The 17066-nt window shown below is 39.3% G+C and overlaps 1 long non-coding RNA gene across 1 annotated transcript; it reads right to left on the bottom strand.

Moving 5' to 3' along the window:
- Nucleotides 1-10383: 10383 nt before the first annotated feature.
- Nucleotides 10384-15056, bottom strand: LOC131574586 (uncharacterized). Its single transcript, XR_009276542.1, has 3 exons — nucleotides 14923-15056; nucleotides 11901-11967; nucleotides 10384-10757 (listed from the first exon to the last, which is right to left on the bottom strand). It is a non-coding gene; the product is annotated as an uncharacterized LOC131574586 (long non-coding RNA).
- Nucleotides 15057-17066: the final 2010 nt, after the last annotated feature.

Below are 17066 nucleotides of genomic sequence, written 5' to 3'. Positions count from 1 at the left end.
TGACTCCAGATGCTCAGTACACATGGAAGCTCTCATCCCGTCCGTGGGCCTTTCCAAGGAAATGAGTGAAGTCTTGCACATACCTAAAACTAGAAATTAAATTCTTTCTACTTTCAGCTCTTTATTTCAGTCGCTTCTAGGTAGTCTGGCAGTTCCAGAAAAGGGCATAGCAGGTACATCCACCTCATGCAGTGCTTGTGAAGAGACACTAGGTGTGGAGTGAAGGTTGAGGATTACCATGCTTCTCTCTGGGAACTCACAGCATCTTTCATCAAAGAAGAGGTAGATTTCCCTGACAGACACTCAAGCAAATACTTTTGTACAAGTACTTCCTTTTCAGACCCGGTGTAAAGCGAAAAACTCTGAGATTTTTTTTCTCAGTGATCTGACACAGGTCTTAAATTAAATCATCTTGTCTCTGGACATAGTTTTAATGTTCTCTTAATATTTACACAACCAAGTAAAAATGGTGTTATGCTGTGGAGTTATTTCCATTTCAGTAGCTTGATCTTAACAGTGGTGTTAGGACATCACTTGGGAAGTTTCCAATGTTTGCCTTGACAATTACGTTAAGCTCCCTATCAGCTACACAATGCCAATTCACAATGCATTACATACATGCTGGTTGCTGGCCAGCTGACATTTTAAATGAGTAGTTCAGGGAAAAGCAATTTTTGGTGAGGGCTGACCACAGCTGGCTTGACATTAGACTAAATTTTCAGGACTTAGTATTGGCAAGCCTCTGGAGACTTAAAGACTCACTTAACATGATTTTAAACTTGGACTGATTCAACAGCTTCAGTAAACAAAGAGGGTGTGAAAGATCCTACCACATCAAATCCCTCCATATGTAACTCTGTATTTCATTTGCATATTGAATGCATACATTTTATACTATATCTGGTTTTTGCACAATAATCTGAGTGTCATTCTTATTCTTGTCAAAAAGTAAGTGTGGTAGTTCAACTGCTTCTTTGGACATATATGACCACTACATAATATAAATTTTACCAAATGTTGCCTCTTGGCCTTTGAAAGACCATAAGGAAAATAAATCTGCAGGGAATCGTGTAGTGATACAAGGTAACTAAGCTTGTAATACACTAAAAACAGTCTGAAGCTGTCAGAAAGTAGTGATTGAGAAATCAGAAGGTAGGTTTTTTTAATCATTTTTTTTCACACGGATGTTTCACTCACAAATACTCCAAAGTATATACCAGTAAAATTTCCAGTAATTTACAATATGTTCCTGCAGAAAATAGTTATTAAACATAGTTATAGATCACTGATTTTTTGTAGGTATTCTGGAAATAATTCCAGCTTCATCTTAATTTCATTTATTTTTTTTTTTTATTGAAAAGTGCTATTTAAAACCATTTGAACATATAAAACCATTTGGAACATATAAAACAAAGTTCGGTGTTGATAAAGACATAACATTGTTATAACTTTAAAATAGTGTTCCTTCATTATACAAAACCTTCTGTAAGTCATAAAATATTGGAAGAAAATCAGAACTCTATTTCTTATAGAAATAAACTGTTCATAAACAGTTCAGTACAGCTCTGGGTGCATCATGTTCTAATTGTCTCTGGTGAGCAATAATATTTAAAAGACTTCCAAATAAAAACACTTTATTCTCCTACGCAGTTTATATCTTCAAATGTTAACTGATCCTTTTAAACTATTAAAAGGAGATATTTGAAAAACTGTTGTCCTTATCTACAGACTGAGAAACAGGCATATCTTCCAGTTAATCAACAACCAAGCTGTGACAAGAACTCATAAATTCTAAGCTCAGAACTTGGCAGACGTCTTCTGTCCAAAAGGACAGGATAGAAGAAAAATCTGAAGAACATATCTGAAAATATATTTCAAAATATATTCAGCAACAGATAAGCATGACTAAGAAAGCAATTACAACTAAAGCATGTCAATAGTTTATACTTATTATTAAAGTGAGGCTTATGATTTGCTTTTCCAGCACTGCATCATAAGAACTCATAAAATATCAGTATATTGTCATTTAATTTATAATGCAGAGAGCCTTAATTATGGCTTTTCCTACCTTTGAAGCTCAACAACTGAGATTTAAACATTCCTATTCCAAAATCTTATGGCATAAAATGAGTAAAGAAGTAGAAGTGATTGATTCAGGAAGTAACTGGTGCAAAGGAACTGTAAAGATTTTAAAAATATGCAGTGATTTGCAATCATTAGAATAGCCATGAAAATTTCACAGAAGAATGAAAGTTGAATCAGCTCTCACATAGGTGGTCAGACATGTCAACAGCAGCTAGGTGAAGAAGAGCTCCTCCAGCCCATTCTTCCTCTAGTAGGACAGCTCACTCCAGGAGGAAGCTGGGTGATCACTGATGAAGATTCTGCTTGCTCTCAAAGATGCAATGGTGGTGTAGTCTCAGGTATGCTAATAGAGTAGCTAGAATAATCGAACTTCTGGAACATCTCTTGAAGTCCTTCTGCAGGGCTGTTATGGTGCACACTGTAATTTCTCATTGCAAAATTTTTTTTCTGACTTCTTCAGTAGCTTCCTTGAGAAGGCAATATTGGAAAAACAACAGACAGGCTTTTCAGGCTTTTCAGTTTTTGCAACTGAATTTAGCAGTGGAAAATAAGGAGGAGAACCAAGACACATTGTCAAAGTACAATATTATCTGCTCGATCTATTTTTAAATATAGGCACAAAAAGGGTTTAATGCTTAATAGTACTTTTAATATCTGAAGATTTTGATGTTAGGATTTTGATTTAGCTGAAATCAGAATACAAGCACAATATACTAATTCCAACACACAGCTGGATCACAATACACATATCATTACCATTTCCAGCCTCCCTGTGGACTCTTTCATGATGTTTGGCATTCTCAGTCACAGGGAAGGAATGCACAGGTTGAAGCCAGTTCAAGCATCAAGAACTCTCTCTGAAGTTCATTTTATTGATCAGTTTTCATACTCTGTGCTAAGTCATATATACCCTTTCCCCATGCTGATCTTGATAACTCAAGAAGACATTCACACTTTTTTGATTAACTCAGGGAAAAATCAGGGCATCAGCTGATCCACTCAACTTCTTCAGGAAGTTATCAAAACAAAGGCCACCCTACTTTGTGTTGAGATGACCTCACTGATGTGCAATAGCTGTGGTCACTCCCTGCATTCTTCCCTGAGCTTCATGAGCCCTTCACTTGCCTTCTGAGCCCTCTTCCATTGTAGGGTTGTTCCATCACACCCAAGCTTATGATGCCTAAGGGCTCATCAGAGATTATCAGCAATTGCTCCACAGACTACAGCTAACAAACCCTTGAAAACAGCAGAACTGCTCTAATGCCATGAAGCCAATTCCAAAGAAAGGCTTCACCTAAAAGTGATTTTGTATGTTATTCTGGGGGATTGGGGCCAGAGAGAAATGTAAAGAGCAAACACCCTTCTCCCCTGTCAAGAGAATAGCATTTTTTTGTAAAATAGAGGAGAAAAATAATTGCATGGAATACTTTTCCTTTTTCCCCCTAATTTTTCTCACTGCATTGATTTTTGGAGGGCCAAATTAAGTGTACCTTGGCTCATTGTGCTACTCACCCAACTTTCAGAAAGCATGATTTATGCATCATAGGGTCTTCTTATATATCACATAAAGAGTAGACTCATACTTCGGTGGGTCCTTTACAGCAGCTTGACCAGAGGAAATTCTTTAGAAAGAGGCTGGTACTAAACCCATGCTCTCACATTTGCTAAGGTTGGGACTGACAAAATATTTGGGTTTATAGATCTAGAGCCAGAAGAAAACACTCAAGTAAAGCAATTTGATTTGGACCAAAACTAATTAAATGCTTCTTTTTTCTTGCCAAATAAAGCAAGAAACAGAAGGTGGATTTGAAGGTTTTCCATGCAATCTAAAATAAAATCCCTTTATTGCTTTTAAAAGGAATTTGGAAAAAAAAAAAAAGACAAAGGAGTAGAAGGTTTAAGTGTAGAAAGCTCTTGGACAATAGCTGTAACCTTGCTCACTAATTCTGTGACTTTTATACTTTCTGCTCAGGATTAAGAGATCCAGGTGCATCTTATTCTCTGCCTGTGGCAGTTTGGACTCACATCCCCTACCTCTGAGAAAAAGGATTTTAGCCGCCAAGCCATAGGATTATTTTAGATTGCTCCCCTTCTGTTTCAGAAGGTCATGCTCAGTCTTTTCAGCCAGAAGTAGGAGAGAATAGCACCTCAGGCTGCTGTCAGGAGCGTTGCTGATGTGGCTGTGGGTGCTGTGGGGAAGCCCCAGCCCCAGGCTGTGTCTGTCCCCAGCTCTGCTCCAGTTGAAGCACTGTGCAGGGTGTGAGCCACCAGAATTCAGTTCCTGGCCAGCTGCACCTCTAATCAAGTGCACAAAGCACACCTATAACCACAAGAGGGTAAAAGTCTCTACACACAGGTTTACACAACTGAATTGTCCAGACGTGTGGTTTTAAAGATACAAAAAGGATTTTAATCCAGCTCTCTCAGATAAAGAATGAGTTGGTCCAAAGGGACATTCAGCCATTTTGTTGGTTTAGATCCATTTTTAATAACAAAAATTAATGATCCTATTCACCTTCAATTCATAACTTTTTTCACAAAACCACGTTTTCCACAAAATCCTTGGAAAAGACAGTAATTTCCTCCAGCTCTATGCCTGGTATTGTGCTGATATGCAAAATCACATTATACAATGCAATAGAGCAGAATATCTGATGGAGGAAAGAATCATAATGACAGCTGCTTTATAAGCTCCTCCTGATAAATATGAATGGTTAATATAAGACTGTATATATATGTATATCCTGGTTAGGAATTTGCATGTCCTAGCTATCTGTCTTCTGTCTGGGAAAATATTGACCTGGTGGTCTTCCACAAAACCTGAATATTGCTATCCTTCTGCATTGTTATCAAGTTAATTAGGGAATAGGGCAATTCTCCCACTGCAATTCTTCCATCTGTTTCTGCCTTACCAGTTTCACATATCATGAAAATGCGCCAGACAGCAGCTCTATCCAATATGTTTCATGTTCACAGTGTATGTATGAAAGATGGTTTAGTATCAGCAATTAAGCATTTACTGGCCTTCATTTTAGCTCAATATTTCTTCTGTGGAGGGGAAAAGCTCCAGCTCCTGAACGATTTGTCACCGTGACTCTGCAGCGTGCATACGGCATGACGAAAATCGCATTTCAGCCCCACACTGGGGCGTGCCAGTAAATAGCTAAATGATAAAATCCTGATGCATATAAAACAGTCTTGTTTACATGATTATGTTCCTGGAGGTTCCAAAAAAATCTCTAGATTGCATTATACTATATCTTGTCCAAATATTTAGTCAAAGGCAGCCCCTGCCTCAAAGAACTTATACTCAATACAGACAAAAGAAGGAGCAGAGGAGGCTAAAGCATGCAGGGCAGGGAGAGGCCAGGCAACAGATTTTTCCCAGCAAGCAGGAGCTGGCACTGCCTCAATCCCAAGTCATTGCTCTAGTAACAGAAACACACAGCTGCCTACAAAGCTAACAGCATTTCCATCTATCCAGTACACCCAGTAATAGTTGATGTTTGAAAGAATAAAAGTGAAAAAGCACAAATTAAAAACATGGTCAATTGCTGCATGAGACAAAGGAATACGCTGTCTTTCACAAGGCTGGGATGAAGCAGCAACCCAAATCATTGCAGACAGAAGAAAAGACAACTAAGGAAAAATAGTAATCCTTGGATTTTTGGAGTCATTGCTCCCCAGAGTCAGGAACTGTCCCAGTCTTACTGGTAGTTTTCTGTCATGAGTACAAATATGTATCAGAATGAGGCAAGATAGTCCACAAGATGCAGCACATTTATAGGGTTATGTGGCCAAACAGGAAAAATGCCCTCATATAACAATGAAGGCAATATTGAATAAATCAGGTGAAAAGCCACAAAACTGTTCAGGAAAGTACACTCCTCTGAAACTCTTTTAAGTTACAGTACTTACCAGCTGTGTCATTTCTGTGATTTTTCTCAGGGCACTCATTATAATATTTTCCAATGTTTCTGGCTCATACACAATATTAAAAAGCCCAGAATTTGATAGCATAGTGTCTATTATCATCAGCTGATAAATCACACAATCTAGTCTAAATCATCTGATGCTGAATTTCTGAGGTTTTTAAAGTCAAATTGAGACATGAAAGAATCTTCTGCTTCTTCTTCCCTACCAACTTGGAATTACAGTGAATATCTTGAAAGGTTCTAGACAGCCCTGTGGATCTGAAAACTCATGACAAACCCAAATGCAACTGGTATTTGTTAGAGTACTGTAGTTATTAAAAGTATACATTCCTAGTAAATGTCTTATCCATATAAGGAACATTTTTATCAGACAGTGGCACACTAATAAATATTAGGATTATGCAAGCCTCCAAATTGTAAGAGGTCACCTGAATAGCTATACTTACCAGAAGTTCACTCTGCAAGAAAATAACATTCATTGATATAAGTGCAGGCTGCTTCATTATGCAAGAGCCTAATGCTGCAAAAATAATTGATATGCAGGTATTTAATAAAATATATTCAGAAAATGTATTCAGCATCTGCAGACTGATTTGAATTCAAAATGTTCGGGTTTGAGGAGTGGAATTTTTCACCTTTGTGTGTGAGACCTCTTTCAGAAGATTTAGCCTCAGACACTTGAAGTTTGCCTCTTCACTCTGTATTTGCCCACTACAGTCAGCAACATATGTTAAAAAAAAAGCCAAAACACACACATACAAAATCAAACAAAGATACGAAAAAAACCCAACCCTCCAAAAACCCCCTACAAAATGCCTACAGAAGAACACCATGTCTTTTTTTGCAGTACAAATGCATATTTTATTCAAGCAGTCCTATTTTATCTAGCAATAACATAAAACAGAAAAGCAAAACTTTTAAAACTGTGGATCATATGAGCACAAACACACCTTGCACCTCAGCAAAATGTGGCTACAAGTGTTTTGCTTCCAGCTGCCCCTGTGCCAGTGGAAGAAGTTTCAAACCCTGCTCTTAGCTGCTCACAACTGCATGCACTCCATCAGCCAACCCATCAGCCATCCCATTTGCCAGTCCCACTACCATCTAAGATTTTTCTCATCTGCTTCACGTAAAATCAGTCAAGTTATTTAAATACATGTTCCTATCTAAGAATTAGATTAATTTGGCCAGGCATCCTTCCACCATGATAGGCAGCAGCCTCCAACTGAAGAGCAGCAAAAAAGGAGCACAAAGGCAGTATAAGGAGAGGCAGGAACAGAGGAAGATGCTCACCCAGAGCTAAAGTCCCCACTCCTGCATTTAAAAGCCTGTAATCATTTTCCTGTCAGAAATTCTGGACAGAAGTAATAGCTGTAAATCTCTTCTGTCATCTGACTTTTTGTACTGAATGCTTTGTAAAGAAGCCTATGATGCAGAATTATTTTTTTTCTCAAATCCATAAAAGTCAATGTGTAGTATTTTATTTTTGAGTGGTTGGATACAATCAGAATGCATTCCCAGTCTTTTTTTTGAAAGGTCCTTTATTTGAATTACTCCAAAGGTTTGTCTGAGTCTGGGTGTATTTTTTGAGCTGACATGAGTAAGCACATGCACAGTGACCTTTTCCTAATGAGTTAGGAGTGCAGGACTTCCATGGTCCATAGCTGTGGACTTCCTTTCCCTTGTGCTTTTGCTGAAGTTGGCTTTTTTTTTTGTAATAGGCATGACGCCTTTCTGAACAAAACTGTAGGATTTATCTTGGAAGCCCTGGGATTCAGAAGGCATTACAGAAGATGGACACAAGCCAAGGACCCTGCTCACAATGTGGGGATGAATGAGGTTTGGTACTACAGCTCCCTCAAGACGATACACAATCATGATCTGCAGTTCAGTGTTGAAATGAATAAACACAAACCATTGTCATGCTTTGAATAGGCAAAAGAAAACATTTCAATGAACTCCAGATTTTTTTAACAATATTTTTTCCTAAGAATTTTATAACTTCCATTCCTAGGAAGATTTGGAAATCTCTTGATTTTTTCCCATTGTGAAATGAAAGTATTGAGATGGCAGGATATCTAGTACTTCTATGGCAGCTCTAAAAGTAATGTATGGAATTTATTATATGACATTGAAACAGTCTCATTGGTATAATTGCAGATATGCCAGGACGCTTACAAGACTAAATCCCCAGCTTTCCCAGTAAGCCACATGATGACTATGTATGTATACAACAAATCCTACGGGGGATATTTTATTGAGTATCATCAGAAAGAGGTTTTCTCTTTTCTATTTCTGGATCTTGAGTCCCATGTACTGTAATCCCAATTGTAAATACAATCCACCTAGTTATAACAAAACATCTTTGTAGAGCACACACAGCCTTTGTTTCAGGGCCTGATGTTAGAGAAATATAAAGGCTACATTCAAGGCACTCCAGTGTGCAGCTGGAAAAATGGCTGGAAAATTACTTCCTGGCCCACATCCAGCACTAAATTTGCTCAGGACATAATGTAATACAGGACATGCAAAGCTCTGATCCATATCTGATCTTAGCTTGAAATGGGGAAAAACCACTACCTTTGTATCTGCAATTTGCTACCAGTCATGTGTTGACAGCACAGCAGAAGATGACCACATGGCCAGTCAGGATCCTGGGAGCAGTCATGTGTCCATCCCAGGGCAGTGTCTCCCTGGTCACCATCACCAGGTCTGGTCCTGATGGTCAGTCCATGGATGGACTGGCCATCTGTCCCAGCCTTGGCCCATCCCGTTCCCCAGGGAGAGGCCCAATGCCCAGGTCTGGGGCTGCCCCGGTGTCTCCCAGCATCCCAGCTGCTGGCTGGGGCTCAGATGTGCCCTGGCTGCCAGATCCTGCCCTGATGTGGGGAGTCCCTGGTGCTCCCAGATCCCAGGAAGCCCCCAGTCCCTGTGGTTGCTCTGGTGTCACCATGCATAGCCCTTCTGTGAGGCTCTTCAAAATTTAAGAAAGATAAGTGATAAAATATGCCATTTTCACCTGTTTCTCAGAGTACCTGTGAAATCACTACTGAGAATTGAACACATTTCAAGTCATTGTAGCCTGAAAAAATGGGAAAAAATATCAGTTCCAAAACAAAATATATTGACTTCTTGGTTATATTTCCAAAGAGAAGTAGGCAAAACAGAACAAGAGAGAGGAGGTCTTATCCTAATATATCCTCAGGGTTAGAAGCATCACTTATTTTGTGGGACCTTATGTTTTAATCAGATAGTGAACATTACTATAACCCCTCTGCAAACAGCTAGGCCTAAACAATGGGCTGAAGGGATATTTCTTGATGGCCTTTCTAGTACTCTTTGGTCAGCTGGTTTGTTGGCTCGTTTCCTCTGTTCACACTCCAATGTTAGCCTTTGGGAGAGAGGGTGGATGAGGTCAGTATCTCTCCAGCTTTGAGGAATCCACCTCTGATTTTATTAAGCCTTCTCCTGGGCCCAGCAGACCTTCATGCATCCAGAGCCAAACTTACGCCGACAAAAGGGATGTACCAGGGGTGTACACCATTGGTTGGCCAAGCACAACCTCCTTCAGCAAGGGCAGACAAGGTGGCCTGGAGACAAGAACACAGTGATTTTACATGAAAGGGAAATTCTGCAGAGCAGGAATCCACCTACATCCACCTCCTGCCTCCTGACAGGAGAAGGACTGATCTACTCTTCATCCCCTTTGTTGGGTGTGGCATCAGCAGCTGGGGCACCAGCACAGAGGAGCCAGTGGCCCCAGAGAGGGCAGTGGTTTGTATCTAACCCTGGATGGGACTGTGGGGAAAGGCAGTGACTTCAGAGCCTCTCCCTGCAGGCACTGAGCTGGAGACACGCAGTCACATCCTAAACTCACTTCCAGGATAAGCGTGGGAAGGATGTTTCCACTTCCCGCACCACACTCTCCCCTGCCTTCACATTGGACCCAAGGCTGAAGGTTCCCAACACCGTGAAAGATTTCACCCATTAAATGTTAGAAAGATGGAAAGATCACAGAATAATAGCCATAAATAAATCAAAAATCAATGCAAAGTAGGAGATATAATTGGAAATAGATATCAATGGTAGGTCAAAGGACAGGATAGAGGAAGCCTCTTCTCTTCTGTACTCAGTGAATCACACGAAAGAAAATTATCTCCTAAAATAGTTTACATAATAGAGTGAAAACCAGAACTATTGAATATCAGGTCACTAAGGAAGATATTTACTTCAGAATAATGTAAAATTCAACTGCATTTATGACAGCATTGACAAGATTCCAAAGGCAATGTTTTAGCACCTACATTTACAAAAGCACAGAAAACGTCTGAAAATGTTACATGCATTTTGTGTGTATGAGAAGAGGAAAAGACACAGCAGAAAGTTGTGCGCTGATGGTGATCAGGAGGGGATCATCACCAAGGAGGGGATTGTCCCACTCTGCTCTGGTACAGCCTCACCTTGAGGTGAGGTTTTCAGCACCACAATACAAAAAAAAACCAAAAAACCAAATGAAGCTATTAGAGAGCGGCCAAAGGAGGTTCACAAGGATGGTGAAGTGTCTGGAGGTGAAGCCATATGAGGAGCAGCTGAGGTCGCTTGGTCTGTTCAGCCTGGACAAGAATGAGGGGAGACCTCATTGTGGTCTTCAAGATCTTCATGAGGCAAAGAGGAGGGGCAGGCACTGATTTCTTCTCTGTGGTGACCCGTGACAGGACCCAAGGAAACAGCATGAACCTGTGTCAGGGGAGGTTTAGGTGAGAGATCAGGAAAAGGTCCTTCACCCAGAGGGTGGTTGGGCACTGGAATAGAGAATTCCCAGAGAAGAACTCACAGCACCAAACCTGACAGAGTTTAAGAAGCTTTTGGACAACACTCTCAGGCACATGGTGTGATTCTTGGGGTCTCCTGCACAGCGCCAGGAGTTGGACTTGATGATCCTGATGGATACTTGCCAACTCAGCATATTCTGTGGTTCTTTGCTTCTGTGATGTGGAGCATATGGACTGTAATTTCATTTATTAGGCTCTCTACGAGATTTCAAGCTCCAGTGTGACTGCAGTGCTGAGTGCCTTCATTACTGTCTTTCTACTGCCATACTTAGCTGAAGTTCAATGGGATGCTGACATGTTACCCTGGGAAACCCTCATTAAAATGAAACTAGGTGGGGAAATGTAAAAAGTAAAGTTTGTTGGGGGTAAGTTTTGTCCACCTTCTTTTCAGGGAGATGGAGCTCAGAATACTGGAATTTCTTCCCAAGGCAAAACAAAGGAATTAGATGTCATATTGCAACCCTTTAACTAAAAGTTATTTCAAACCTAAGGACTACTGTTTTTGCAGAAGAGAAGGTATTGCTTCTTTCAAAGGAGAATTAGCCAAGGAAAAAGAAAAATGTGTAAAGAGGAGATATTCAAGAATATTCAAAAGAGGATCCAAAGAATGGCTACTACTCCAAATCACAGACAGTTCAGAGAGTAAAGACAAAAAGATTCTGAAATACAAAAAAAAAAAAAAAAAAAATTGGGGGAAGTAAGCAGTGGCATGTGTGTTTATTATTTTGTCTAGTTCTGTATCCTTCCTGTGCTAACTGAACTGGAGGATGATTGTATTTAGAAACCCATATACATCTTAGGCATCTGTTAACTTTCATCTGTCCTGTATTACTGAAGAGTAACATATAAATCCAGGAAGCCGTGGGCTAGATTTAAGGAATTCAGTGTGTTTAAATCACTGTGGTGTCTGGAGGCTTAGGACAGCCTAGGGGCCATTTAGCCCAATTTCTGTGAAGAGATAAGAGATACCCATATGTTATCTAAGAAGTGTCTCAGAGGTGCCAAGGATGGGACAAAGACCAGTGGACCAAGAGAAAATGGAACTCACGTGTCAACCCTTGAGATTCCAGTACAGCAACCTGGTTAGTGTGCAGCTAGAGTTAGCCATACCAGAGCTGAAACAACAAGCAAGAATAACAGGAGATATATACAGCCATAGTAGTAATTGAGCTCAAAAATTGCATTAATCTCAAGCTCTTGGACTCAAGGCAGAACTTTTTAATTTAAATGATATATTGAAATACTACTGCCCTGCCCCTCTCCCCTCCCCCAACCACCACCACCACCTCAGTTAATTAATAAAAGCCTCATACTGAAGTGCAAAGTGTGAAGAGGTGAAAAAATAGACACATTTTGAGAGCCTTCCCCCCCACCGCAGTTACCTCCTTTCTGCTTCATCAGAATTAGCTCTGAGTTTGGGAAATTTTATGCCAAAATCCTTCTGAACTTGCTTCTTTCTGCTTCCTACAAAGCTTTTTCCTGCTGGCTTGTGACCCCCACATCCCCATCAATTACTTTGCTCAGCGATCTGAACTGATTTAAAATCTTGTAATATGGGTATTCATGCCAAGGAGGATTCATCCATAGAGAAAGGAAATGTGGAGCTTTCTCTAAGTGCCACTCAATCCCATGGGGTGTTTTTTTGTTTTTTGGTTTTTGGTTGTCTTGGTTTGCTTTTGTTATTGCTTTCTTAACTAGAAACTTCTAATATTTGTCTTAGCCTCTGGGCTGTAAAAGGAATACAGAGGAGGATTGGAGGGGACAATGCCTTTCGGAAGCACTCGTGCTGAGCACACGATCATCATTTGATCAGCAGTGTGCCACTTGTGCTAGAGCTGGCAGTGTTTGCATTACTTTACAGAGGTTACAGTAGTCCAGCATTCCCTGACCAGCTCTAGCTGTGGGAGAGCACACTGCCATTTCACAGGTCTGAAACCACAAGCTGGAAGTATTTCAAGAAGGAGGCATTTCTTACACATCCATCATCAACCATCTCCTCTAGATTGTCAGTTACTCTTAATTTACCTCAGGCTTTTAAAAAGACCACTCTTTACCACAGCAGCAAAATAGCAAGGCCATCACCACACCTATCTATTATGAAACTCAAACTTGGTTATAAAGACATATTGCAGACTAATTAAAGCTGTGGGTGCCCCACTCCAGCAGCGATCAGGGGATGTACTGAGCTCAGGAGCCATGACTGGGTGACTCAGCCTAGGCCAAATAGTTAGCTAATGGTTACTGCAGTTTGCATTTGTTTGATCTTTGATAAAGTGTTTCAGATCATTTTTCAGTCACACAATGACAAACCCATTTGAAGTAAAATTAAGTACTTTTCATAATATGAGGCAGTGCAAATCTTGAAATTAGATTAATTACTTTTGCTTTAGGAGAAGGAGAATATAACTACAGTAAAACTAGTATGTCTGGAAGGGAGAGGTCAAAGGAATGAAACAGATAAGGCGCTCTCCTTTAATGATATGTTCCTGCAAAGTCAATGCTACATTTTTATATCACTGTTTAATACAACAGCATGGAAGGGACATAATCCAGAGTACCAGTGACTTTAAAAGGATGTGACACCACTAAATGATTTACAGTTTTAGTGGTGATGATATTTATTATTTTGGATTTGTAAAATGGCAAAACATACTACCATTTTTAATATGATAGTACACTTTTGTGCACAAACCATCATATGAAATATTGCAGGAACCTTATTCCAGACGGGCCAAATCTGCATTCAACAGACAAGCAGAATAATTTTCAAAGAGCAGTATTGATAGCCTTGTATAAAACTGTGGGAGATTATCGTGGATATTTGTTATTTTACCTGTTGAAAATTATCTAACTGCAGCACCTTGAGACCACAGTTCAGATCACAGCACTGAACTGAATTTAGAGTAGAAAACAACTATCACACCAAAAACATGCAGTTCAAATAGCAAACAGCTTCAAAGGAGAAAGGGCACCATTCGATGATGTGTGGTAATGAATTCCAACTGTACTTCTCTCATGACAAACTACACTCCCTCATTTCTGCTAAGCTGAAAAAAATCTCTATTATGTGATGTTTCTTCTATCAAATGTTCTTACAAGTTTGTTTTTACAATTCTTACGTAATTGTAGCTTTTCAGTAATAATAAAAAATATCATTATTTCTGGAATGCACATATTTTTCTTCTCTTTTTCATACTATTAAAAAAACCCAGTAGAACAAAACGAAGTACAATACTTTGTTGGAGGAGGGAACTTCTTTGAAAATGGTAAATATTTTAAATAGTGCGATTTAAAAACAAGACAGAAAAAGCTCTTTAAAAGATTACTTTTAAATAGGAGCTATGTAAAAATGGATACATAGAGCAGAAATAGCCATATTTTGTCAATAACAAAATAAAAGAAAATTACAATTCCATTTATTTGTAAATAATAAATAACTGAAGCCAGTCTTTTTTATACTCTAGGCTATTTTAATTTGGGATTATCTTTGAAATACATAAAAAGGCAGAACCAGAAAAGCTATTCTACAATCTCCTCACTGTAATGCAAAAGGCTTACTTCAGGGCTATAATAGAATAACCCATTTTTTATGGAAAAAAAAAATAAGTATCTACTTTTGGTAAAATGGATCTTATTTTTCACAGTAACCAAACCTAACACAAGTCTTTGTGTGTGTATGTGAGGGAATATTTCATATCATATATATTACATCAGTTAAAAATGTTAAATCAGTGAAAAAAATAAAACATATCTCTTTTTTTTTTTAATTGCAGTGTATAAAGTGTTAAGGAACTGGAAATATGTCTTGTTTGCCTGTTTGCTTCAGCAGATGTGGTGGAGATAAGGAAAAGAGCACAGAAGGATTAAAGACATCTACGCTACCTCCCAAAGCCTTGTCTACTGCTCTCATTAACTGCTCTGTTAAACTGGCTAAAAATGCTTTAGGAGCTTAATGGAAATGGCTTTTCATAATTATTCTTCTTCTCTAAACTTCCTCTTACTTGAAGTCGAAATAATTTGGAGTGAGAGGAGATCAGAGGCAAGTCATAGGTTAGGGATTATGAGATTACCAGGGCATCCGCAGGAGGGTATAATCCTCAACAGGACCCAGTGGGGGAGATTTCTCTGTTGTTGCTCTGTGTGACCACACTGAAGCCCTCTGGGGTCTCTCTCCTGATTGAGCTCAGGCATTTCTGTAGATTCTATGCGACAACTGATTTTTGTTGTAGGGCCCCAGCACGATGTATCCACCTGACTAAAGAAAACAATGCCAGCAATAAACAAACTACATGGGAAACAGAACACAAAAGCAGGAAGTCCTGGTTTGTGTGTGTGTGTGCACAATGATTGTGCCTGTAATGTCAGATGAATTCACGTGCTTTTGGACATGAAAAAGTCTCCTTACATTATCTATCCCTATTCTATGCAGAAACTAGATACTATTAGCTTAGCTTTACTTTGCATATAGCTCACAGATTGATGAGACTCATAAAATTAAACTACCAGCAATAAAAGAAATTTGGTGAGTCATAGTTAAAAATACCATGGTTTCAAACTCAAATACAGGACACAATAGCCAGATAATGTGTAAATAATGCTTTTATATGCCAGGCTCTGTCCACTGCCTCTGCATTAGCTGGTTTTTCTTGCAGCTCAGTAATACAAATTTGCCCTAAATAGGCCTTGATAATACCCCTTCCTGACAAAGGAAGAGTACCAGGCAAGACAATGGACAGGACTGGAACATAAACAGGGTGGCTGAGATGTGACTGGGTGTTCCAGGAAGAAGCAGCAGCTCACCTGACCTTTAGCCCAGTCATGGTATATTTGGTACAAAGGTCTCTGAATTTGTTTTAAGAAAGCTTTCTTGGGTGCAGGATCAACCCTAGCATGGAAATATTGTTCCCTGGCATACTTAAAAACTTTAAAAGAATTAAGAAATTATTTGGAATTCTGAAGAATATTAAGGCCCTTGGCACACACACTGGTAACAAGCTATGATATGTCCCATCTTGATGTCTAATGACACTAAGTATCTTGGATCATGCCATACAGCAGAACCAGATGGGATGTGTCACTGAAAGTACATAGCAAAGAGCAAACAAAGAGGCTTGGAAGAGGAGAGAAAATATGCAGGACATGACCAGCATCCATAGTTCTGCTTTCTTGCATAACCATCAGATGCAGAAATATTAAAGAGAAAAATAAAAAGGACTAATATAGTTATATCTTTACAGTAGAAAGTGTAAGACATCAGGCAACCCACAACTACATTGATGCATCAAAACTCTCCAGGCTTCAGAAAACGTATGCCTCTCACCAATGGCCCATGTCTGGAGAGGGACACTACCCAAGGCTCCTGCCTTATCATCATCACCACCACTTTACTTCTTATGCATGAGAAATGAAAACATTTTTCTGATGTTGTAATGCTATTTACCCCAAGGTCTTGCTGTGCAGATTGCCCTGCAATCCCATCAAGCAGTGACAGACTAACAAGGGGCCAAATCCTCCAGAATTTCTCAGGGATACAAAACACATTGCCTGCTGTTGTTCTCTTTGCTTTTTAGTCACATCCCGCCTTTCCTGCTCTCTATTTTCCCTCCTGTTTTTGATCCATGCTTGCACTTTACTTTCAAAAAGATGTTACCTTCTCATGCCCCTATCTCCTAATATTCTTCATCAGCAACAAATAGAATTTTGCAAGACTTGTTCAAAATGTGATAAAAACAATATTAGTTTTCATGCAGGAGTTAAGGGAATTTTCTGCATCAGATCCTAGCTTTATTGGAGAAAAAGGGAAAATGGTCAGATTTTCTTGTCATAAATAATTGAATGTTTTTACTCCATTTTCTCTGAACTGCTGCATGCTGGTTAGCTTTGCTGTGCAGATTAACTATCTAAAAATAATTCAGTTCTCAGAGGATTAATGAAATCAACACATTAAATGAATTGTACAGACCAAGGTATCTGTTATTTTGGTTTTTTTGAAGACAGTGGAAGGCTTTACAATGGCTTCTGTTGGTTTCCATTCCATGCAGCACCAGAAATTAATAAGCAGGTGGACTGTAAACTCTTGAAGACTGAGATGCCATGCTTCTATGTGGCTGCAAACTGACCACGATCTTCAGTCTTCATTTGGCTCCTGTTCCAAACCAGACCGTGAGTCTGGAGACAGACTGAACAGTTCAAGCTCCTGAATGGTTTGATTTAT

This window comes from Poecile atricapillus, chromosome 1 (genome assembly GCF_030490865.1).
Source record: "Poecile atricapillus isolate bPoeAtr1 chromosome 1, bPoeAtr1.hap1, whole genome shotgun sequence".
Taxonomy (NCBI): domain Eukaryota; kingdom Metazoa; phylum Chordata; class Aves; order Passeriformes; family Paridae; genus Poecile; species Poecile atricapillus.
The sequence above is the reverse complement of the archived record's forward strand: the minus strand, read 5'-3'. Positions and strand labels throughout refer to the sequence as shown.